The 26,770-nt window shown below is 34.9% G+C and overlaps 1 protein-coding gene and 1 long non-coding RNA gene across 7 annotated transcripts in view; both read left to right on the top strand.

The window, feature by feature from the left end:
• Window positions 1-26,770, top strand: part of LOC149687029 (uncharacterized) — a 219,674-nt gene that overhangs the window by 103,371 nt on the left and 89,533 nt on the right. For all 6 annotated transcript variants that reach the window (XR_016383602.1, XM_089869548.1, XM_089869546.1 and 3 more), the window contains one exon: window positions 22,685-22,753. The gene's annotated coding sequence lies outside the window, so the exon portion shown is untranslated. The remainder of the gene's footprint in view (window positions 1-22,684; window positions 22,754-26,770) is intronic.
• On the top strand, window positions 18,203-20,829 carry LOC149687030 (uncharacterized). Its single transcript, XR_016383600.1, has 2 exons — window positions 18,203-18,609; window positions 18,680-20,829. It is a non-coding gene; the product is annotated as an uncharacterized LOC149687030 (long non-coding RNA).

The raw sequence follows: 26,770 nt of genomic DNA, 5'->3' as shown, positions 1-26,770 counted from the left end.
TAATCCAGGGTTTATCTACTAAGAGATTTCCACAGATGGGTTCCTTTACAATGCATAGAGGGCTGGTGGCTAGCCCCATCCTCCACAGCTAACCGACAGCGCCCCATACTAACTATTACCTTTAACCTTAACGAGTTCTCACGGAAAGACGAATTCGGGAAAGACCGTTGAAGAAAGCTCCTTTGTCAAAATTGGAAAAGAACTTGCAAAGTCTACACAGATGGAGTTGTTCTCTGGTTTTTTACCATTGCGAGAGATTGAACCCGAGACAATCTTACTGCGAAAGTAGGCGATAACCGCTACACCACCCCACTGCAACCTTCTTATCGACTGTTTTTTTTTGTACTATAGTTATTTTACTTGAATTTTAATTATCTTTAGGATTTTGTGTTTTATTCCTTTATTGTTTAATGCAAATGTGGATTAGAAGAAATGAAGCTACCAATCTTAGCTTCATATTTGACTTGTAAATCGTTTAAATTTTCTTTAAATGTCAGTTAATTAACACCCTTTTGAAGTCTTGAACAACGAGCAAGTAGGTTGAACCTTGAACTAATCAAGAGTGTCTCTTGACGCGGCAGGGATGACCTTTAGTTCGCTACATGCGTTTAGTCCGTCACCAGAAAATTACTTGAAATTATCACTATTTATTCGATAGCACTGAATGTTATTTATAACTTATAATTGTTTTAATTATAAGTTATAACTTATAATTGTTTTAATTATATGTTATAACCATTATAATTGTTCTACTATGTTGTAGTACTGTAATAAAAACAGTTCTACAACAATGCAATTTAACGTTATAAAGCAAAGACTTGCGTTACCTAAAATATTTTGAAACAGTAACATAGAATTATCTATTCAACACTAAGCCTCAACACTGAGCCTTCGGTAACTCACTCAATTAGCGACGGCCAACTAACTTAACGGAACTAAGGGCGAGATAGAACTGGTCTAATTACAGGTTCGTTGTCGCGGACTAAGGTGACGCGGGTAAGCAGCTTTGCTTACCTACTAAGGGAATAGTTACGGTTTAATCCCGTACAAGTTTAAAAATAAATAAATAAACGGTAAATTATACTTAAATGTTAATGAAAATTTGTACAATTAAAATGTTAATCCATCTCCAATTTCAATTTTCTTCTAAACTTAAAGTGAAAATATCTTAAGTTATGAGGTGCATTAATTTATGCCGTGGGGCTTACTCAAATTCTTTCAAAATTGTGAATGTATTACAGACACCACAAATGTCTTAAGTCATTTTTTTCTCGGCTTTTTTAAGATATATTAACGAACTATGAAGAAATCTAAAATGAAATATAAGTGCAATACTATTGAACCTTCTTAATTTTTCCTTTTATTTAGGGGTCATGTAAGAACTAACTTGTGTTGTACATTTTTTGAAAATAGAGCGTTTTCTCTCCGCAATCAAAATTTTTTTTCCTTGGAAATGAATTTAGTAAAAGTAAGAATGCTCATAACTACTGCCATTGATCCATATAAAAGATACGTGGTTTTGGCCACTTCAACGGATGAGAAAATGTAGGGAAGCACTAGTCCCATGGACTCGCTCTCACCTCATTACTCAAAATAATATTGGAGAAAAATGGTTTTTTCCTAAGGGTGGTAGCCTGGTAGGTCGATTTAAAGAAGCTGAGAGACAGTAGCTAAGGCATAACTGCAGTTAAGGGCTAAAATGGGGGACCAAAAGGCAGAGGTAATGGTGAGACTAGCGTGAATTTGAGATTCATCCCTGTAGACCGATAAATCTTGATCTTGGCTATAACCAAAGAAAATGTTTAACGGTTCTGCTATAAGGCTTCTTAAAACTTTTATACAGGTACGAGGGCAAGAATATTTATCTGCAATACTTAAAAAAACTGCACCAGGTCGGTGCGTGGGTGTTTTTGATAAAAATATATAAATTCTTCCAACATGAGCTGTCATGCTATAAAGTTTGATAGTTTAAGCAAATATCCATTAGCTGTGTCAGAAGTATCTTAGTGAGGCGTAATTCTTCCTACTTTTGTCTTATTAATCCTAAGCCACTACCGTGTTCCTGAAGTCTATTTATTCTTCGCAAAAACGGTAGAGCTTGGGAATGATTGGATTAGTTTACCAAATAACGAAAACGTAACTAGCCTTTTCTTTTTGCCACAAAGGAAATTCGGTTTGAAATCTGGTAAGCACGATTCGACATCAAACTGTTATAAGATGCTTTTCAGCCTATTCCCGAGTCTTTTAAGCACGCTGTAGATTAAGTAAGTGCCGGAAACTGATGTTTCCCTTCGTTACGGTTAGGTTAGTACGAACCTATCCGATGTTTAATCTTTGCTTGTCAATATCACACGTTATATAGTAGACTTATATCCACCAGTTGTTTACACAAAAATGGCTTACATACAGGTAAATTAGACCCGGTCCAGTTCAATAATTCCGATTCTAAGCCGGGGATAGGCTAGCCAATACATTCGAATAGAGGTCTACGTCTATAATCATTAATTACTCTCTATTCCAGAACGTGTAAACTGAATCTTTGCATTGGCTCGCGGATTGGAAGCTCCTAGCAGCTTGCCTTAGGTGTCCCTTATCTAGGTAAAGCGTTCCTGGTGGACCATTATCGCCTACGTGGCGCTTCCTAACTAAATCCCTTCATAGATATCATAAATATATCGTTGTCCGCTTTTACAAGATTCAATTTAGTAGATACGCTTTCTGTCTGCGTATTCATTTTAATATTTTTGCATAAAGTTAAATGTATGGAGGACATAAATATGAATATATTTTTCTGATCTATGAATACAAACTCATTAATTCCCTTATAGCTCCACTTTCGCGCATTGACGGACAATTGACCCTGTCTAGCGATGCGACAAATTCTTGACGAGGCTTCCCCGCATAGTGCTACGCCATGCATCGCGATTAGTATGAGTTGAATCGGGAATTAAGACTTAGCAATGATCGCTTCATTGAATTTTCAAATGTGAGTCGAAAAAGAAGTTTGGGAAACTTGATAAAATAGTTAAGTTAATGAAGAACAACGTTCCATGTTAAGACTTATTACGAAGAAAATCGTGGTACAGAAGCATAAGTACAGTGACTTGTGCATCTAAATTATATCGAAAGTTACAAGTGAAAAGTTCTAATATTTTCTAATACAGGTACTGTTCTTTATTTCGGTGCGCAAATAATCCTTTCAAATTGAAAATGAGCTTGAAATGCCATACCTTGATTTTTCAATCACTTGAGACACTTGCTTGAGACTAATAAAAGATCATAAAAATTTTCGGTCAATTTTTTAAAGTTTTAAAAATGTAGAGTTCAGTTTTGTTAAGTTTCGATGTTAATATATGATTCGCGATTGACTAAAAAAGGTTGCCTTTTAACATTGTAAATGGAAAGTGATCTGTGCCCATTAACGTTTCATCTATTGCAGAGGTAAGGAAGATTCCAATTCAGCTGTGCCTTTAGTGTGCGTTACTGAACGCTTTCAATTTAAAACATTCATTATTAACGTTTTTTTAAGGGAAGTACAAGAAATAAGTTATTCACTTCACTTTTAGCGATTAGCCGAATTCTATATAAGCACAATTATGTGTTGAATAGCGTTAAAATTTTATATTGGAACTTTCCAGCCTACTTAAACGCTTCTTTGGTAAAAATGAAAACCGCTCACTAACGAGTTTGATTCGAGTTAACGTACGAGCGTTATGTACAATAAACCCAAAAGGTGAAAGCCAGGGTTAAATATAGGTTATAAATATATCGCGCGCCTTGCACAGAGTACGGGGTAGTCAGTTTTTACGATACACTGTTCCTGACCAGTTATATGTTTCCACGATGTTTTTCGCCACACTCCACTAAGCTTAATGGGCCACATCTTGCTATAATATAGATGATATTCTAGCTTAGCGCTTTCCCGCCACCACGCTTGTAAAAATGTTCTCTAGAACAGCAGCCTCCTTTTATGCAATCGCGCTAATGAACGGCACGTTGCTGGGAGAGGGCTCAATGCCGGTATACATGTAATTCGTTTTTAAATAAAAGCCGAGGCTTAGCGAAATTTCTCCGTTAAGGCTCGTGGGTGGGGATCCTATAAACCCTTGCCCATACCTCCGTTGCTCTTCTTTTCTCTGTTCAAGTTATGCCAGTTAAGTAAGATTTGTTGTTGGGAAAGTGATTAACCCGCTACAACATGGCTTGGAATACCGAGTCACTTCAGTTTTCCACCTATTGATTGTGAAAATTTGAACAAACAGCAGTTTCTAGGTTAAACAGGCAGGCCCCCTCGTTTTCCAGTTAAACCGTGCGAAGAATATTAATAGGGTTAGAGCATTAAGCCATGCTACAACTATTCAGACATTTTCCTTGCCCAGGGCTTATTCTGGTATTTAAAAATACAGTTTTATTATATCAAATCTAGAACTACTGCGATCTAACTTTACCAACAATGACAATGATATTTGTGCTGCTAGTCATGTTGTCCTACCACAGACGAGAGATAATTTTTCCCTTGAAAAAAATAAAAAAAATGGTTTTCATTACTTGTCGAAATCTGATATTTTAGGAAACGGGGCTTTCGGCCGTTTTTGGTGCATGGTGTATAAAATTAGATTTTATTTGCCTGATTTTTCGTCGAAGGTTACTGCTAGGGTATCGTATCTAGTTGGTTGTTAAAATTAAATTTGGTACAGTACACGTTTATCTCAGAAAGTCTCTCACAACGAGCGTCGAAATCAAACAAAGTTTGGTATAGAATTAGTTTGTAAGGAATTGAATATATTTTTTAAAAAATAATTTCTAGCTTCATGATATTCCGACTGAATAAGACGTAACCGGTCTTGTTTTGTAGTTGTGTTCAGGGTCTTTCTGAATATGTAATCGTACTCATTTTTTGGTTCTAGACATATACCCACTTACGCAGTTACGACACTTTTGCTATGTAAATTGGTGAGGGGGATTTGAGTGCAGCCCGCATTCTAGGCTAGGATTGATTATACTCTAAGCTCGGATAATTTGTCAGAAATAATTGAAAATGAAGGGGAAACTTTAGACTCTGGGTATATTTCAAACGATATAGGCTTTCCTCATACCTCGGAGGGAATGTGGTTTCAGGTTTACAATTAAATGAATTATTATTGGAACAAGGAGAAAAGTTTGTTAGACTTTGAAACATGAGAAAAAAAACCTACTCTGAAATTGCGTAACATTATCTCAGTGTTTTTATGTATCGAATGGAATGCGAGTCCCCTTCAAAATACTGTCAACTTTGACGTTATTACCACTGAAGATTTTTACCTCTCCTAGTGACGATGACGTCATGGAGAGGTATTACACTGGACGTATCTGTATGTGTGAGTCTGTCTGTCACCGCGCTCTCAATCGGCAAATCGGAGCAGACGTGTTCGCAATATCCGGATCGCTTTCGCAGTTCACAGAAACCAATATTGGCTTTTACTCCATTATGAAGGTGCACGCGGCGATCGGCTATGTTTACGAGAAACGTCTGGCATCCACCAAAGGTTCATGCAATTGCGCTATTTCTTACCCCTCACCGGCCAACTTATATACCATAAATTTCTCAAAATGCTTAAAGAGGCATACGATAGAATTCAAACGTCAACAATAGCTATGTTTAATATGATTTTAGGAATAACGTTTCTTAAAACGACTTAAATAGAATTAAGGTAAATTACTAACGATTAAAATAATTAATATCAATTATATTTATTTAATTTAAAACCTCTTAAGTGGGTAGATATCTCTCGTCTCTACAAGGAGAGATTCATTTTGGTGTTTTCATGTTTGGTACAGATTCTGTCAAATATGAGGGTGACCCCTAACAAACAATTTGACATTATTACTAACCTTTCTTCATATTTTTAATATTTGACCACTGAAATGAGTTTCTGTCTAGATAGTTGACGATTAGCGTGAAGAAGGGCCGTTCATGTAAAAAAAAACACACAAATTCAATCAAATTATTAAATTTAATTATTAGACTTCAATTAGTATGGAAGTTCTTGTGTTTATTGTTTTGTACAGTAAATTCTTAAGCGTTGTTTTCAAAGAATTACATGGAAATTCTTTTGGCTAAAAAATACTCAGAGGTATACGATAGAAAAGAGAACGCTGTAGACACGTGATTTAATGTGACTAAACTCATTCAGCATTTAACGGTGAAGAAATTATTATTTTTCTTTCGCAATAATTAGAGTTATTGACATAAGGTCGTCGGGTCAGTATTTATTCTATACTATCTATAATATGTTGTTTCCTTAATGCAATGTCACTATGATCTTAACCGAAACTCCGCCGTTTCCTATAATAAAGATGCAATAATATGAATTTCAGTAATGGTTGAGAATTTAAACCTACTTACTCATCATGCAAATTATGAGCGAAATGTGAATGTAAAAAACACGAGATGCCATCACAATAAATAATCGTCTTTTGTAAGACCAAGAAATGGAGCAAAACATATATACAATCCGTTTTGATACCTTTACCTTAACAACAATGCTTGAAAGAAAAATAAAATAAATAAAAAGGAAACTAGAAAAATCCATTAGACCTTTATTTCTTATATGCACGAAGAGATATTTTCGTGAAATCTTTCTTTTATACCAAAGTACCAGCTTGGAGAAAACAACCACTGTGTTGGGTTATATTTCACCCACTGAAATCTAGTTTTATAATGGCTATTTATTCTGAAAGTTATCGACATACGCGTTGCTCAGTTAATGATGATGTCTCCGAATACTTAGTCCAAGATTATAAGTATGAGGAGACGGTATTTTTATTTTTTTAGGGGAGGAAGGGAGGGGAAAGAGGAAAGAAATTTTTCTTACCTAAAACCTGCAAGCTCGTTATTCGCCTTGGAAATCTTATGGAAGATTACTCAGTGCGGTCTGCACATATCCAAAACTTTTCAAAAAAGAATTTTGATACCAACTGGAGGGGCTTTGAAATGTATTCTTGAATATATATATGTATAAGGATCGGTCCTCATATATTTTCCTAGGATTTCTCTTTTTCGCCAAATTCCCTGCTAGAAATGATCGTTGCCGTAACTAGAGGATTATTCCAACTTAAGCCATTTATTCCACTCGAAAGAAAACCCTCCATATATCATTATATTCTTATTGTCAAAAGATGGTAAGCGATTTTTTTAAAATCATTAGTGATTGTCAAAACTTTACTTTGGAAGGCGATATACTCTTAATTTATGCAGGGTGGTAGGATCGATATACAGTGGTTTCTATATGCGATTTGACAGGAAAAGGTGCTGTGAAATTTTGTCCTAAGGACCACCGATTTCAAGTTGTGGTTGAAATGTTTTATGGACAACCCCTTAAAATTAAGCACCGAAGAAAAACTCAATTAAAGAGTAATCCCTAAAACACTCTACTTGTAAATGGTAATTGTTGTAGAACATTTTCGACTCAAAACTCTTCCTGTAATTCGGTCATAACACCGTTTTCGGAACACTTTGTACAGTGATAATAATATCGTGATACAGTTTTAATTTAATCCAAAAATTGGCTGTGTCTAATATCCTCATGGATATTTCATAAAGCTACTATGATGTCCATTGAGAAATAAGAAAAACTATTTCCAAAAATTTGAGTAAATAAGGATTATGCGTTTGAATAGGCAGGTTAAAGCCTTGTCGAGGGGCATGCCAAAATTTTAAGAGTACGGGTATTGAGTCCCTGTTTGCCCTTCCAGTTAAAGAGAACAATATTCATGTTTGGAAGCCTACAAATTCCTGCTTTTAGTATATACAGTTATCTACAATATGTTTTTGTTACACAGAAGAGTGGTCAGTCTCAGGGGTGTGTTCTGTCACCTTAGTGAAAGTGGAAATGTTCACCCTCATCCATTGCATAATAATAATAATGTATACTATTGTTGCGGACCCTTTCTCGCGATATAGACACGTGTTATGAATCAATAATGAAGTTTAGATAAGCTATGAATCAATATTGAAGTACTGATCATTAATTAAAAATAAAATTTGGTTATAAAGGATTTTTGGGGATACTGCGTTATAAAACTTTACAGGTCAAATTTCCCCTTAAATCACATTTCTACTTTGAAATCATTGGAAAGCGGCTTGGTTATCCCGTTGGGTACGGGAAGACGAGCGAGGAGATCGCACGGTGTCTATCAGAAGCCGGGAACCCTATCGCGCCTTCTTCAAAGCGGAAATGGTTATGAATAATTTATAGGTGTGTTCCCCAACCCCCGCCTAACCCTTGCACGCTAGCTGTCACAGTCTGTCTTCGCACTGTGAACTCTCTTTTTCCCGATTGTACCGCCGGAAACAGGGCGGTGGAATGTGAGAAAATATTTGGCACAGCACCTACCGGTATTATCATGAGAATATTTCATTTACCATTGAATATGTTGTGGGTTTGATGTACAAAGAGACTTCCGCTTTCGTTAAGGGACAATTACGTATATTGTTTCGAAACTTTACTCATTGCTTTAGGGTAATTATTTAGTGTTATGACTTTGAAACAATCAAACAAAGTTTTTGTGTTACATCGGATAAAAATTCGCCCATTAACTATTGTTGATTATTCTTTGGTGAAATGTCCAACTTTTGCCATTATACATTAAAAACCAGATATTCTGTGCCACATGACGCCGTTAACAAAGTTAGAGAAACCGCAAAATCTCCTTGTTAACTGTCCTAACCAACTACGTTGCTTTGTATAGCGGAAAAAAGAATTTATATGTGTTATTTTTGGTTGTACAAACGTCATTCCTTTTTGGCGGACTGTATAAACGTTTACAATGTTGGTTAGGCGGAAAAAGATCTGACAGTCCCAGGTGTTGTGATAGACGTTGGAATTTTGAGGTGTGTTGGCGTTAATGAAGACGAAATACCTTTGTGGCGTTACTTTTGCGTCGAATACTTTAGCGTATTTCCTATATTGATTTGTGACAAGCTTTTTTCCTTTTTTTTTTTTTGAGTGATTGATTTAGTACATTGGACCCTGAAACCAGGGTTCGAATTAAAAAAAACCTGCACAAAAAAGCCCACTAAATATTTCAATTTTGATGAACTTGAATGCTAGAATAATATAATTTTAAATGAAATTTAATATATTTGTTGTTTCAACTTCAAAAGTATTATTTAATAATAATTTTATTTTTAAGAAACATTTTTTTAGTAAACAGTGACTTTTGAATAAAAATTTCTACAACGCACACGACTGTAAACGATAAAAAAACCCTAAAACCCAATAAAACCAGGTGGGCTGGGCTTTATTGAACTCTACCTGAATTTTTTTTCTGATTGTGTAACATTTGCAAACTCAACTCTACAGTTAATCAACTAAGTATCTTCACTATATGTTTTTCGTTTCAACTTAAATTGCATCAGGGGAAATAATCAGCCTTGGGAAATCCCATAAAGAAATAAATCGAAGGCATTTCAAATTTAATTGCATTTGTGAATAAATCTACCTTATTGCAATTAGTTTTCGCTAATTAAAAATTTATTCGGAACCTTTGAAATGACTTCAAAGAAACTATACAAAATTAACCTTGTCGTTAGGCTAAGCAGCTAGCATTCAAGACGAATTTTAAAATATTAATACGCTGATTTTATAAACTTTTCATGAAACCTCCTTCCTACACAATTTGACCCAATTTAGATTCGAAATGATGCTTCTCTTTAAAAAAGAGAAACGTGGGCGTTGAATAACGGTGCGGAACGTCATATTTAAATGGCAGGAATCTTCAAAATGTAAACTTTCTGGTCCAATTATTAACCGAGTTCAACGCAATTTGACATTTTTGGGTAGTCCTTCTGAAATCCCACGCTTTGAAATCTACGAACGACACAAAAAAATGCAATATAAATTATGGCGCACCGCAAATTAAATATGGTTAATTACGTGTCGGTTCTGTTAATAGCTACGTACGTGTTGCTTTGCGCTGCTATGAAACGCAATCCTATTGCAGTATCACGAATGTAAATAGAGACTATTAAAAATTTCACCAGGATAACACGTAGACGTGTTCCTGAGTATTACGAAGGTCATTCTTACTACAACCAAATATTTTTCGTCTTGATGGAGTTAATTATGCTAATTTCATTCGTAATTGAAATAAAAGTAAAATGTTTTATGTTGAAGGATACGTGATGTCGCCAGCTAACTGATCGTATCGTGATTATCGAAAATATATATTGTTCATAAGTTCTTAAGATATATTCCATAAGTTTGTTACTGCTTACTGAGAGCTTGTCATAAAATGAAGTTGGTGGAACGTCATGGATTCTCGCCTGATAAGGCGCTGTCAAAGCCTTAATACAGACTAGATAGGTAGATGGACAGAAAAAACTGAGTATAGTCAATTCTTGCGTCGTTCTCGAACTAGCTCTAAGTAAGTCTCTAGCATTGTGAAGTAAAGGTTGTGTCTTACATACCTTACAAACTTATAATAGACCTTATTGCAAATTGTTATCTGAGATAATTATTAGCTCACTGATTATCTAGCGTAGCGCTGCATGATGAAAAGTGACAATCTCATCCTATAATTGCAAAATTACCTAAATTATTAAATTATAAAAAGTTTTTGTTGATAATAAGCAGTTTTAATTAATACGCGTTGCTAAAGCAGAATAAAGACATTCATTCAAGTACTTGAAACATTTGGATAAGAAACAGTTATTTAAACGTGTACAGTGAAACGTTTAGTAGTCGACGTTGTGTAGCATTAAAAACCAACTAGAAGTAAGAATAAAGAACGTAACATTAGCGAAAACTAGCAAACCGGAACTTAGCGCAAAATTACCCCCCTCTCCCTTGTCGTAACCACTCCCACTGAACAAAGCGGCCGCTTTGGCTTAATTTAATACATACATATTTTTCAAGAATGAGAGGTTGTGTTTCTCTGTGTGATTCGTTTTGGTATAGCCTTCACCATTACTTTTTCCTCTTTAAATATTACATGACTAAATCGTGCCTCTTTCATTGCGTTTTGCACAGTATAAAGGGATCCACTATAACAAGCTTACGGCAACGATTTAGTCATATTTAAGAATCAGAAAGCAAATGTAAAAGACATTCGTTTGGCTGACCTACAGAAAACCAAAGAGCTTGCTTTTTTGCATGATATCGAGGAGGTATTTGCCCGTAGGAGAGCCTGCTTGTTATTAAAATAAGGAATTCCCACATGAGTTTCGTTCCGACACAAACTAGAAAGGCGTGAAGGGCTTTTTCCACCTTTCTTTCTACACTGTAGAAATATTTGCGTAAAATAGAGTTACAAGCAATTGTATATCTCTATTTCTCAAAATAGTAAGTTCTTGCTTACGAGAATCAAGGTTTGTAAGGGGCTATTCCGACGCCTTTTCCGGGGTTGTTTAAAAACTGCGAATTGGGAATATATAGGATGGAACTGATGAGACGAACACTTTATTTTGAGTTAAATATCGCTCTTCTCCGACGGATATAGTCTTTATGTTAAATGTCTGAATTATGTTTGCGAATGTAACAACGTGTTTAACATTATTAATAAGAATAACATCTCATTTTACGAGTAGTACAGCGTCATGGTATTCAAAAGAGTTGTTCTTCTGATCTTTTCCACCCTTTATAGACCATTTTGGAAATTACACACAAAGAAGCGCCAGATTCAAAAACCGACTTCCAGCGGATTATTTTCCAACATAAATTTAATCTTGCCTACATTTCTAATGTTTGATTTATGGGAATTCCCGCTTATAGAGTGGGCAAAGAGCGTCTATGACCTAAAATTTGTCCTTTTAAAGCAGTTTGTCGCTTAACGCTCGCAAAACGTTTTTCAAACGAGTGTTTTTAGTTTGCAACTCAAGGGACTGTTTCAGGTTTCCAATTTCATTTCTGGGATAAATAATTAAGCGGCGGCGGCGGCCCACGACTAAGTAAGGCTTGATATACAGGGTGTTTCTGAAAAGTCCATCACAAATTAAGGGGCGTGTTTATGGGACCAAACTGAGCGGAAAGTACCAAAGAACATGGGGTGTACAACATTTTGTTACGGAGATATGGCCTTCCAAACATTCGCCCCTAAAACAAGGAAATATCCAAAAATGAGGAGTAACACTTAAGACCGACTAACCAGCTTGTTTAAAATTACTAGACAATTTCAATAGCCTTTAATCGAACAATTGATTTCTACCTTTACTAATCAGAAGCGTATAAATGAGTAGAAGTATGCCTACGGTGGTAATGTAAAATTAATCCCAAGTGACATGATGTTTCAAGATCTTCCCAGCACCAAGTAAAATGGTTCTGATTGAAGGGACTTTTATTAGCACAGCGTAAACAACGTTATTTTCAGGAATTAGTCCAAATGTCCACGGGCGGCATTACAAAAACGAGGCAGTCTTTCGAATGATACTTGGACATGTTGGAAGATCCCTGGCTTGTTCCTGTTATCTCAAACCGTAAAAAGCTACGCAAATCTTCATCATCACGGACAACACTCTTGTACGTTAGGTATGACCTTGAGAAAACCTAAAAGGACATCTCGAATGTATTTGAAAAACCCATCTCCAATTAAGGGGCGTGTTGTTTGTTTCCAACAGAGTAAACTCGCCCAGAGAACAATTACAATGCAGAGCCACGTTTCGGCGTTAATGGCCCACAAAGGTGGTCCCAAAAACAAGAACAAACTTTAATTTGTTTCGTTCAGTAAGTGTTTCATGTGTCATAGATAAAACGCCATGATTAATGCACGAAGAAAATGAATTTATTGACAAGTTTTAGCATTTAATTGCAACTAGTTACAAAAATTGTTCAAAGTGTTCACCACCCGCGTTAAGGCACACATTACCACGTCTTACAAATGATTCCCTTACACGTTGAAAAATGCCTGGAGTTTCGCGAATTGTTTGACAGCCGTGAATTATTCGTCGACGTAGCTCTTCAACATCGGGCACTTCAGTCTGATAAACTAAGTCTTTCAGGTGGCCCCAAAGAAAGAAATCACAAGGGTTCAGATCGGGTGATCGAGCAGGCCACTCCACAGGTCCACCTCGACCTAACCACCGCAAAGGGAAGGTCGCGTTAAGATAATTTCGGACCGCGATGCTGAAATGTGGTGGTGCACCATCGTGCATGAACCACATTCTGTTTACCAAACCTAAGGGTACGTCTTCGAGTAGTTCCGGTAAATCGTCCCGTAAGAACTGCAAGTAAGCCACACCGTTTAACCTGGGCTCTAGGAAATATGGCCCAATTAAATTGTCACCCACAATACCACACCACACGTTTAAACTGAATTGTACTTGGTGACTTCTAACGCAAGTTGCGTGGGGGTTTAGCTGGGACCATTGATGTTTATTATGTAAGTTAATAATACCATCCCGTGAAAAGTTAGCTTCGTCAGTAACCAACAAATCCCGTGGGAAATCGATATCGTTTACTTTAGCCAGAAACCACTGACAAAACGCCGTGCGTCGTGGGTAGTCCGCTGGATTCAAACCTTGAACTTTTTGAACATGGAAAGGATGAAACCGGTGGCTTCTGAGGATTTTCCACACGAGCGTGTGGTTTACGCCTAATCGGCGACCAACTTGGCGGGTACTTGATTCAGGCTCGTCCTCGAAAATGGTGAGAACTTCGTCTTCTACGGCCTCTGGGATGGCTCTCGCTCTAGGTTGAGGTCCAGCCGGTTGGATTCGTCCATCTTGCCTCAAACGTCTGTCCACAGCCTCGAACGTCAGTCGATTTGGTAGTCGCCTCTGCGGAAATCTTTCCTGATACAAGCGTACAGCTGCAGCGGCATTCCCCTCGGCTAGTCCATACATTAGGTGCATATCCGCATATTCGGCATTTGTGAAGAAAGGCATTGTAACAGACTTCGTTGAATTATGAGTTTAATAAAACAAACACATGTACGTGAAACCTCTTTTATTCCTTTCTTAAAAAACATAGTGCTCTGTTTTAGTGCTCTGTTTTTTAAGAATAGGCGAAGTTCTCACTATTTTCGAGGACGATCCAAAAACAAGCAGCCGCCAATTGGTTTGCTGATTAAGAAAAAACCACACGCAACTTGCGTTAGAATTCACAAAGTACAATTCAGCTTAAACGTGTGGTGTAGTATTGTGGGTGACAATTTAATTGGGCCATATTTCCTAGAGCCCAGGTTAAACGGTGTGGCTTACTTGTAGTTCTTACGGGACGATTTACCAGAACTACTCGAAGACGTACCCTTAGGTTTAATAAACAGAATGTGGTTCATGCACGATGGTGCACCACCACATTTCAGCATCGCGGTCCGAAAACTTGTCAATAACATTTTCTTTGTGCATTAATCATGGCGTTTTATCTATGACACATGAAACACTTACTGAACGAAACAAATTAAAGTTTGTTCTTGTTTTTGGGACCACCTTTGTGGGCCATTAACGCCGAAACGTGGCTCTGCATTGTAATTGTTCTCTGGGCGAGTTTACTCTGTTGGAAACAAACAACACGCCCCTTAATTGGAGATGGGTTTTTCAAATACATTCGAGATGTCCTTTTAGGTTTTCTCAAGGTCATACCTAACGTACAAGAGTGTTGTCCGTGATGATGAAGATTTGCGTAGCTTTTTACGGTTTGAGATAACAGGAACAAGCCAGGGATCTTCCAACATGTCCAAGTATCATTCGAAAGACTGCCTCGTTTTTGTAATGCCGCCCGTGGACATTTGGACTAATTCCTGAAAATAACGTTGTTTACGCTGTGCTAATAAAAGTCCCTTCAATCAGAACCATTTTACTTGGTGCTGGGAAGATCTTGAAACATCATGTCACTTGGGATTAATTTTACATTACCACCGTAGGCATATTTCTACTCATTTATACGCTTCTGATTAGTAAAGGTAGAAATCAATTGTTCGATTAAAGGCTATTGAAATTGTCTAGTAATTTTAAACAAGCTGGTTAGTCGGTCTTAAGTGTTACTCCTCATTTTTGGATATTTCCTTGTTTTAGGGGCGAATGTTTGGAAGGCCATATCTCCGTAACAAAATGTTGTACACCCCATGTTCTTTGGTACTTTCCGCTCAGTTTGGTCCCATAAACACGCCCCTTAATTTGTGATGGACTTTTCAGAAACACCCTGTATAAAAGCCATCGAGTCTGCTTTTTCAAGCGTATTGAAAGAAATTGACCATCTGTTGGTAATTGCTTTCGGGAACCGACCGAAACACCACAAAGGCATAAAAAAATAATTTTTCAATAAATTTAGACTATATGCCGAGAAAGAGCAATATATTGTTAGGGCGGTATTCCTCACATTAAAATCCCATTAAACTTCTATTTAATTGTTTTGGGGTTAATTATACGTGGCAGTTAAAAGGCTCCCTTCCTACCTTCTCTCAATCTTTCTCGAAACCATTAAGTCGTTTATTTAAAGGGGTAATGGAAGTTGCGAAACTAATAATTTTTATCTAAATTTTATCTTAATTTTAGAAATTTTAACAGGCATGATTTATTTGGATAAAAAGAGAAATTGTTCGCGAGAAACATAAGGACGGATCCAAATTTATTTCCTTTTTTCTGTTTCTCATTTAGAATTTTTTTATAAAATTAAATTGAAATTTCATCTTGGTTAATTATCACTGTAACATTAAAACTGTCAAAAAGGCGAAAGCACACTATATCGGAGAAGTGGAGTATGCCAATGATGAGTAAATATTTCATACTTTTCCTTCCAATTATAACTTTAATTATAAATATAATTTTATAAATAATTTAGCAGTAAATTAGCCCGTAATATGACGGATCTTAGTTTTTATTTGAACTTCATATTCCCAGTGTGCTGTAATTCTTGTTTTTTATTTTATGACAACAATTTTTCCGCCTTACTTAAGGTATGATATAACCATATTTAGTCATCCCTGTTAGATCAATGTTCGTGTCAATGATTAAATCGTTGTACTATATAAGCTTTACTGTAACTGATAGATTAACATACGTATCTGGGTCATTATTATTACAGTTTTCAACTAACGTATATTTTTGCCTTTTTTAATTCTTGCTTTAAGAGATAGAAATGTAATTTTTCAAGATCAACCAATTTAATTTGCAATGTGAAAATTATGGAATCTTACGTCATCACTAAAGTCACATAATAAAAAAATATATCAGACACGACTTCACGCGCTCTCTTTTAAGAAAAATATACGTTTTCGTAGGTTTTATTCGAACTGATTTTCCACTCACATCTGAATGATTTTGTACGTCTCAGCTTTTAATTTTTTTTCAAAATTGGAGTTAAATTTGTGTATGAAAATTGGTCATTTTTTGGGTGTAAAATTTCAAATAGGAATTTTTAATATGGAGAAAAACTACAAGCGACACTTTAGGCCTCTGCCAAAGCGTTTTATGTTACGTGGAGCCCAATTTTACATGGTTGCTTTAAGTTTCATTTACTTTACGTCAGTTTAATTATCGTTAGAAACATGAACACCTCTTAAAAACAGAAAATGTTGAGAATTTTTCAGTTCGCTCCTATTGAGTAATTTGGGGTTGAATACATATTTAAGACGGCTGTTGTGCCATTTAAGAATGCCCTTCACCAATTCTGTATTTATAGGAATAATTACCACATATTTGGAATATAAATAGATTTCCAATTTAGTTCAGGAATTTATAAGAACAAATTTTTTGTTAAACAAGTAATACCGGACTGTTTGAAGATACATGGATGGTATTCAAATAAATTATTAACTAGATCAATAAGGGATTTTATGGAAAATACAAAGTGAGGGGATGTGAAATCGTTTTATTTTGTACGTCAAATTCGATCAAACGAATTAATATATCAGTATACTATCCCTTTAAAAGCTTTCAAAACCACAGAAAACTTTTCGGGAAACAGAAAAACATACTTGGTCAAGTATTAGTTAGTCATTAGTAGGTTACAATATTTGCATTATAACTTTTAAAATTTTTAGTCGGCGGGGCGCGCATCGTTTACAAACATCGAGTTGTCGATGCTCATTTTGTAAGTATCGTTCGACCCAAATTTAAATATATTTATAGAAACTTATAATTATAGTAAATATTTTAAGAGAGAGTGATAGAGAAGGATAATTAGTCATAGTTGAAAATCTTTAACAAATTGAATTCACAACTGTCAGGCCAACCTAATTAGCCGACCTTGATTAGCGTCCTTCAGCTCTTTTCTAATTCTACCCCCATAGTGAATTCAAACATGATATAATCTTGCGCAACCTTTTTAAAATCACATAGATCATACAAAATACAAAACCTAAATGTGGATATTAAAACTTTGTGCCTTGTCGACACAAAAATGGGTGATTAGGACTTTAGAATATCAGGGTTATTTTAAATTTCACAGCATAATTAAAGCTAGGCTCGCGCGGAAGACGTAAATGAGGATTTATATTTTTCCTGTAATGTCAAAGTCAAGCTTTTAGGCAGTCGCGTAGGTGGAAACGAGATGTAGTCCTTTAAACTCACTGTGCTCAATTCGTAAAATAGAGAAACATGTTAAGGTTTTTTCCCCTGTGCATTCGAATGTAGTTGTAGATAGTCCCGTGCTGATCCGATTACTTGTAATCGATACTTTTTATAAGAAATCGATATTCGTTACTTACATTGATTTGGGCGATTACTTTCGACGATTTCCGTGACATTTTCAAAACGCTCTTTTAAAAGCTTTACACGGTCTATATTTTTCCCGAAAAGTTACAATTTGTATCGTTGTTTTGAACACCTAGTTTTGAATTATTGCAAAATTTAAGAATTTAAATTCTTCATTAATTTTTAAATTAAAATTTCCTAAAACTGCCTCTTTAGGTTGTTTTAATTTTAGCTCTAATTAAAAAGTAATTCTTTGACCTTAATATAATCGTACTTAATTAGTTACATCAAACATTGAAGCTGCTTTCTGGTTTTAAAAAGTAATCTGGTAATATTTACTTTTTTTCAGTAATTGTTATCGGTAATCTATTTATTAAACACGTTTCTTGTGATACTTGCTCCTATTTTACATTCATTAATTTGTGGTACCACCATATTCATGGCATACCTTAAGATATTCTTAAATCTTCAGCTAGAATATAAGAACAATGAAATTATTTTTAAACTTCCCTGAAGTACTATTTTTTTTGTATTTACTCTATCCGTTCCTTAAACGGGTTATATACGTTGTTAATACAGCTGAACGCGGAAAGGCTCGTTTGGTAGGATTGCACTTTACGTGACCCACCCAACTAACAATGGTTTCTAGTTAATTCGACCCTGAGGAGTCCGAAAAAAATAGTTAAAAAATTATTTGGCCGCCGCAAGTTGGTTAAAAAAATTTTTGAAAATTTTAAAATCCATGCACTTACCGCCATTGAAGCCGCTATCCCCTTAACGCATTCTGCACTCAATCTTGCAAAATAAGCCGAGGGGGACTGTGAAAAATTGACGTACTCGCGCCGGAAACATTGACGTACTCGCGCCGGAGATATAGCTATGGAATTTTTTAAGCTTACTGAAACTGTTCATTTCTGATAAAAGGACGGAAATATAATGCGAGAAAAACTGCTGTTTTGGAAAAATCGTTGAATTTTTGGGGAATTCGATAAATGATAACGGTAAATTTTGGTAAATGCCGTCAAATTATTCTTGAATTTGATAAATCTGAAGGACAATATTTTGGAAAAGGTGTCAAATTATTCGGGAATTTGATAAATGTGAAGGACGATATCATGGAAAAAGGTGTCAAATTAATCTGAATTTGATAAATCTGGAGGACGTTATTTTGGAAAAGGTGTCAAATTATTTGGGTGTTTGATAAATGTGAAGGATGATATTTTGGAAAAGGTGTCAAATTATTTGGGAATTTTATAAATGTGAATGACGATATTTTGGAAAAGGTATCAAATTATTTGGGAATTTGATAAATGTGAAGGACGATATCATGGAAAAAGGTGTCAAATTAATCTGAATTTGATAAATCTGGAGGACGTTATTTTGGAAAAGGTGTCAAATTATTTGGGTGTTTGATAAATGTGAAGGATGATATTTTGGAAAAGGTGTCAAATTATTTGGGAATTTTATAAATGTGAATGACGATATTTTGGAAAAGGTATCAAATTATTTGGGAATTTGATAAATGTGAAGGACGATATCATGGAAAAAGGTGTCAAATTAATCTGAATTTGATAAATCTGGAGGACGTTATTTTGGAAAAGGTGTCAAATTATTTGGGTGTTTGATAAATGTGAAGGATGATATTTTGGAAAAGGTGTCAAATTATTTGGGAATTTGATAAATGTGAATGACGATATTTTAGAAAAGGTATCAAATTATTTGGGAATTTGATAAATGTGAATGACGATATTTTGGAAAAGGTGTCAAATTATTTGGGAATTTGATAAATGTGAATGACGATATTTTGGAAAAGGTGTCAAATTATTTGGGAATTTGACAAATGTAAGGGACGATATTTTGGAAAATGTGCCAAATTATTCGGGAATTTGATAAATCTGGAGGACGTTATTTTGGAAAAGGTGTCAAATTATTTGGGTGTTTGATAAATGTGAAGGATGATATTTTGGAAAAGGTGTCAAATTATTTGGGAATTTGATAAATGTGAATGACGATATTTTAGAAAAGGTATCAAATTATTTGGGAATTTGATAAATGTGAATGACGATATTTTAGAAAAGGTATCAAATTATTTGGGAATTTGATAAATGTGAATGACGATATTTTGGAAAAGGTGTCAAATTATTTGGGAATTTGATAAATGTGAATGACGATATTTTGGAAAAGGTGTCAAATTATTTGGGAATTTGACAAATGTAAGGGACGATATTTTGGAAAATGTGCCAAATTATTCGGGAATTTGATAAATGTGAAGGACGATACTTTGGAAAAGGCATCAAATTATTCCCGAATTTGGTAAATGTAAAGGACGATATTTTGGAAAAGGTGTTTACATTTATCAAATTGCCGAAAAATAGGCACTCTTTCCAAAATATAGTTGCAATGACTTCCAAAATATTGATGTTGACGTTTGATAATTGACCAATAGTTTGTCGCCTTTTCCAAAATATTGCTGAAATACCTAGACGCCTTTTCCAAAATATTGAAATAAATTGACGCCTTTTCCAAAATATAGTTGAAATAAATTGACGCCTTTTCCGAAATATAGTTGAAATAAATTGACGCCTTTTCCAAAATATAGTTGAAATAAATTGACGCCTTTTCCAAAATATAGTTGAAATAAATTGACGCCTTTTCCGAAATATAGTTGAAATAAGTTGACGCCTTTTCCGAAATATAGTTGAAATAAATTGACGCCTTTTCCAAAATATAGTTGAAATAAATTGACCAAAATATAGTTGAAATAAATTGACCAAAATATAGTTGAAATAAATTGACGCCTTTTCCAAAATATAGTTGAAATAAATTGACGCCTTTTAAAAAATATAGTTGAAATAAATTGACGCCTTTTCCAAAATATAGTTGAAATAAATTGACGCCTTTTCCAAAATATAGTTGAAATAAATTGACGCCTTTTCCAAAATATAGTTGAAATAAATTGACGCCTTTTCCAAAATATAGTTGAAATAAATTGACGCCTTTTCCAAAATATAGTTGAAATAAATTGACGCCTTTTCCAAAATATAGTTGAAATAAATTGACGCCTTTTACAAAATATAGTTGAAATAAATTGACGCCTTTTACAAAATATAGTTGAAATAAATTGACGCCTTTTCCAAAATAAAGTTGAAATAAATTTACCCCTCATATATATTGATGTTGACATTTGCTAACTGCCCAATAAATTGACGCCTTTTCCAAAATATTGATGTTGACATTTGGTTCTTTCTCAATAATTTGTCGCCTTTCCCAAAATATAGTTGCAAAAAAACTAGATTCCTTTTCTGAAATATTGACGTTGACATTTGCCAATTTCCCTATATTTTGACACCTTTTCTCTACGCCTTTTATTTCAATTTTTTTTTACAAAAAATCATATTTACCAAGGATTTGACACATTTTCCCAAAAATAATGTTGAGTGAATTAAAAAAAATCCCGAATAATTTGACGGGTTTTTTCAAAATTTACCGTTATCAATTATTGAATTCCCAAAAAATTCAACGATTTTCCCAAAACATTTCAGTTTTTCTCGCATTTATATTTCCCTCCTTTTATCAGAAATAAATGTTTCCGTAAGCTTAAAAAAATCCATAGCTATAAAACTCCGGCGCGAGTCCGGCAATTTTTCACAGACCTCCTCGGCTTATTTTGCAAAATTGAGTGCAGAATGCGTTAAGCGGATAGCGGCTTCAATGGCGGTAAGTGCATGGATTTTAAAATTTTCAAAAATTTTTTTGACCAACTTGCGGCGGCCAAATAATTTTTTAACTATTTTTTTCGGACTCCTCATGGTCCAATTAACTAGAAACCATTGTTAGTTGGGTGGGTCACGTAAAGTGCAATCCTACCGCTCGTTTAATGTACAAATCTAACGTCATGAATTTGACCTTGATTTGTGTCAGTGTCTATCGAGGGGTCGGACGTTTTGGAAACAAGATATGCCCCAAGGCATATTAACGTTTTTTGCAGTGTGATATTGTCTTTAACAAAACCCGAAATAAGGGATATTCACACCGGTAATGTCAGTTCCATTCACGCTACCAATAAGCAAAGGCGTGGGAAAGTATAGGAAAAATATCGATAGCTAAACAACAATCGTGGTGGCGCAAACGTAGAGTATCCGCATCCCACACCGGCGTCGTCAGTCACTCGTAAGTTCAAGTCCCGCTAGCTCCAAAAGACCGCATTTTCTCGTCGAAAATATGATCGAATTTAGTATAGATGTCGCTAGTGGGGTGGAGAATCAAATTCCGGCGAGCTCTGCCGCGTAATTTAAATTTACGAAAATGTACGCGAACGCGAAACAGCCAGCCTGCCTGCCTGCCTGCCTACCTGCCTGCTTCCAGGGGTCGCCGTATAAAGCTTATTGATATAGGCAAAAAGCTTAAAAATGTACGGGATTTCGAAATCCAATTTGATCTCTTCGAATTTCATGATTTGATTTCGTCGGATTTTGTTTGATTTCAAAATTCGGAGAAATCCAACGAATTTCTTCGGATTTTGATATTTTGTCCGTTATTTCGACGGATTTTGCGATATTTCTCTTAATTTCGTTGGATTTTGAGATATTTCCCATGATTTCCTTGGATTTTGGGATATTTCCCATGATTTCCTTGGATTTTGAGTTTTTTCTCGTTATGTCGTGATTTGCTTGTATTATTTTGGATTTCGTGAATTTTGTAATGGATTTCGCGATTTCTTTACTAATTTTGTGATTTCGTTATTGATTTTGTGATTTTTTATGACATTTTGAAATCAGAAAAAAAAATTGATTTCTTTGCGAATTTCTGATTTTATTATTGTTTTCGGATTTTTTAAATTGGATTTCGCGGGTAGCGTACGGGATTTTGTGAATGACAGACCCCTCGGTGCCTATTCATACAAAAATAACTTGGTCTAATTGGCCATATGTCTAATCAGCGCCACTAGCGGATGGTCAATTGGAAAAATAAATTCCAATCTTAACGATTTCTTAACTTTATTACTAGGACGCTTATGGTGCTTGTATTATGGAAAATAGTTATTGAAATTTAATTTTTTTTCTTTTTTTTTTTCAGTTAAACATTTTGTGTATCAAACATTTTGGACTTCTACGGCAAAACTACGCTCAGGAGCAACATTTGGTGGTGAGTTTTTTTATATCGCTCAAATATTCGAATTGTTGATGAATTATTATTTCGCTATGTGATGCATATGAAATGAACAAGGCGTTTTAGATTTTTATCCGTTATGGTGATAAGTTTCGTGCAAAATAATTTGTTGAAATAATGCATTTGTCTCCTCATTATTTGAACTCTCTACTTTGTCTTCATTTTTATAGAGGTTCAATATAATAAATAATAGGTTCATAGGCAAAAATATAATCAAACTCTCTTGCTTTGTATCCAAAAGGTTTTACTGAGTTGTGTAGCTTAATCATATAGAGGTATTTAAGTAACACAAAAAAATGCTTTATATACATATGTTCTCAAGTCGTAAAATTAGCTTCATTCATGGTCTAACTTCGTTTTCACTCTTTTTTCCGTTGCAAGTCAGCTTTTAAGGCCTATAAATTATTTAAAATAGAAGCAAAGCTTGACTACTGAAGAATCCAATAAGGTAATCGGAAAAGAAAACAAATTATTTAATTACCAGTATTTATTTCATAGCGCAGCTCTACTATTTCAACTTTTTCTTAATATACATTCAGTTTATTTATCATACCAAAAATGCTTCAAAACTATCAGTGTTTTACATAGTATTTAACTTTTAACACGTAAAGAAAATTTGTATTTTCCTATGCTCGAAATATACCAGTGTTATTTGAGCAAGCCTTATATATTATGCAATAAATCTAGCATCACGCAAACCGTAGGGGTCAATGTGCCAAATAAGCATTATTATATACTATGGCGGAAGGCAGACTTCGTGCCATTATGTAGGTCGAACGAAATGATGCAATTCCCCAAAGGACCTCGCTAATTACGACTCAGTGATCACGTTTACGCCCTCTTTAAAAACTAACCGCGACAGTCAGATAGTTAATGACGAAACAAAAAAAGAGAATGGTGTTATATTTTTCATAGCTGTAAAGCCCATAACAAATACATCACGCTAGTGGTATATTGTTCATAGTTCATAATCGTTAAATTGCTTAATGCAGGTAATTGTAAATGTAGATAGGGAATTAGTGAGATGACAATTGCGTGTAGAATAACGATACAATTAAAGTTAAAATCCTTAAATTACACAATAAATATATTCACTATAAAAATGTAGCGTTACATGACTTTGGCCATCTGTACACAAGCCTCATCAGGTTTGATTTACTTATTCCCCGTTTAATTTTATTCACTTAATGTCTTTGAATTCTGTCAATGTACCAATTTACAATTCTAAAGAAGAAAATATATTCAGAATAAAGTTTTGAATTCGCCAATGAAGCTCTAATCAAGCCTTACTCCAACTGAACATAGCTATTTTTAAATTTAATTTGAAAGAAGAGAATTTTTAATTTTTCTCTTTCATGCAGTATTGACCTTTCTACCCTGTAACGGTCTGAAGTTAGATCCAGACTGTAGATGTTGAGAGCAGCTACAGGGTGCTTCTTATGTTGAATAATCCTCTTCCGATGATATCTTAAAACCATAGAAAAACGCCTCTAAAAGGTTGAAAATATTGCGATACGATTCAAACTGAAAGAAAGACAAATTAAGAAATGGTTTCTTAACTCTGGCACAAAAAATATCTTTATTTTATATTTATTCTTTCAAAGAAAAAGATGACGTCCAAACCCATTTATCTAGATAATATCCAAAGCCCCAGTTAAGAATTAATCTTCAGATATAACCAAGTAGAGGCCCTCTTTAACAGAGTAACATTTTAGAGGACCCTCGGTTGCGAGAACGACGAATTATTGGATCCTTTTTTTCCTTTCGATGATAAACAGCCTTGAATTTTTTACGCCATTTTTTTTCCGGGACACAAATCTTTTAAGAAATCTTACGTATCACGTTGGTTTAGGAAAACTCGATAAATTTTTTGTTCTGTTCTCTTAGGCTCCTTTCGTTGTTTAAAACAATTTTATACTGTTTTGGACATAGCGCGGGTTTATAGTATAAAAACTGCGACAACGTAAAAATATTCTTTGAAAAATGCACCTGCGCTTTGCGTGATGTTCATCACGGTACATACAAAACACAATGATTTAATACAATGGTTTTATTTGGTCTGTAGGACTATGTCTATTACCACATCCGGTTACGGACGACTTTTTTTCTATTAAAAATAAACTCTGAACTTAATTTAATAAAATTTTAATTGAGTCTGACGACTGACTACTAAAGTATGGTCCAAAGTAATAATGGATGTACGTGTACTTTCTACCTTACTCTGGCATCTCTGGGTATAGTGTATTAACTAAACTGGGCGTTAATTGGAAGTAGTTTCTAAATAGAAAAAAGCAAATATGCACAAAATTTAACAGGAACAACTTAAACAAATTAGAAACCATCGATTTGGTTAATAATTTTTAGTAGGGCTTCCGCTTCACTCGCACTTAAAAATTTTTTCTCCGTGTTTCAAATAGTTCTGCGGATTTTTCATGCACAGGGCTCCCACCAGGTCCCTAAAAGTCCCTAAAGTCCTTATTTTCCTACAAGGTCCTTAATCTACCCTAAAATTGGTATTCGGTCCTTAAATCACCCTATTTTTATAAACCTCAGAAAAAGTATAAGGGTGACCTGAAAATGTCTTGTCTGAGATTTTACCAGAGCCCCAAATTCGCGGAGCTCGCTTCGCTCGCTCCGGTTATTTATGATTTACTTAATGTTAAATTTAAACGAATTAATTGGCTAATTTTTATAACAATAAAAAATCGTGCAAAAATTATTCGACTGAATTAAGACTGGTTTTCATATATGTTCGCCATGTACGTTATTGCAAATGGTCAGAGAAATTTGTTTAACTTAGTCAGGGAAAACCTGGAAAAGTCAGGGAATTTCATTCCAAAAATTTTGTACGAACCCTGTAAAGGCCCAAATTCCAGTTCAGTGGATTTTTTCAAAAACAGTAAACATGATACGAAAATAGTTACTTCTAATCAAAAAAACCTTTCTTATACATTAGAGCCAGTGTCAAGTCTTACCTACCGCTCCCTTAGAATAAGAATATAAACAAAAAAAAAAGTCAGAAATAATATCCTATTTTGTCGAAAAAATAGAAAAGAGTAATAGGTTCCTAACTGTTTGTGATATTTTCACAGAAAAGATATCATTTTGTTTTACCACTGGTCCCTTTTTGGTTCCTACTTTTAGAATTGAGGTCCCTATTTTACCCTATTTTTATCGTGAAAAGTCCCTTTTTCCCCTATTTATTTTTGAGATTTTGGTGGGAGCCCTGCATGCATAATCATTGTGTAATATGTTACATGAAAATGGAAGTTAGTAAGTATATGCTATTTTAATAATCTAAATTCATAGTACCGAATTATACTGCAAAATATGGCTTTCGAGTCGCTAATGTAGGCTATGCCTTTCGCTACAACAAGCGATTTTCATGCAACCGAAATCAGCGCGTCTAATCAGAACAATTATGTCCTGGTCAACATTAACACGGCTCCAACTGACGTCTGCTCTACTTTGTTTACTCTTCAAATATTGAACCTACAAATGCATGTCGTCTGCTCTAGATCATTGAAGGAGTACAGTATATGTTGTACTACTTATGTCTAGACGTTGCATCGTTTTTCCCGTTATATAATCCAGTCCTATGATTGGCTGCGAGAGGTTTTTGTTGCCATAGTTCGTCCCGCGCGAAAAGACACTTTTCCTTAGGGCCGGTTGAAAATTTTACGTTGGTGGTATTAGACTCTTTTTGCCTCGATTCCCGCCCCGTGGAAACCAGCCTTAAATGTCAGTATAGAGAATCAGAAAAACATCACCCATAATCTGCAAATCTCTGGTTTTTGCACTGCGTATTTTATGATCAAAAATCAATACTTGGTTGGCTAATAGACTGAATATCAACTTTCCATCGCTTCCAACATTTTTTACGGTACATTTTAAACGTTAACTTAGATATCAGATGGACTAGGGTTCATATTTATATAATTATTTTCGAAGTCGCACAACCCACCCTGATGTTCGGTACTTCGGTTGTACTAC

The sequence above is a fragment of the Phalangium opilio genome, unplaced genomic scaffold (assembly GCF_054372755.1).
Source record: "Phalangium opilio isolate 3A_F unplaced genomic scaffold, DU_Popi_V2 ptg000031l_1, whole genome shotgun sequence".
Lineage (NCBI taxonomy): Eukaryota > Metazoa > Arthropoda > Arachnida > Opiliones > Phalangiidae > Phalangium > Phalangium opilio.
This window is presented reverse-complemented; position numbering and strand designations above follow the sequence as displayed.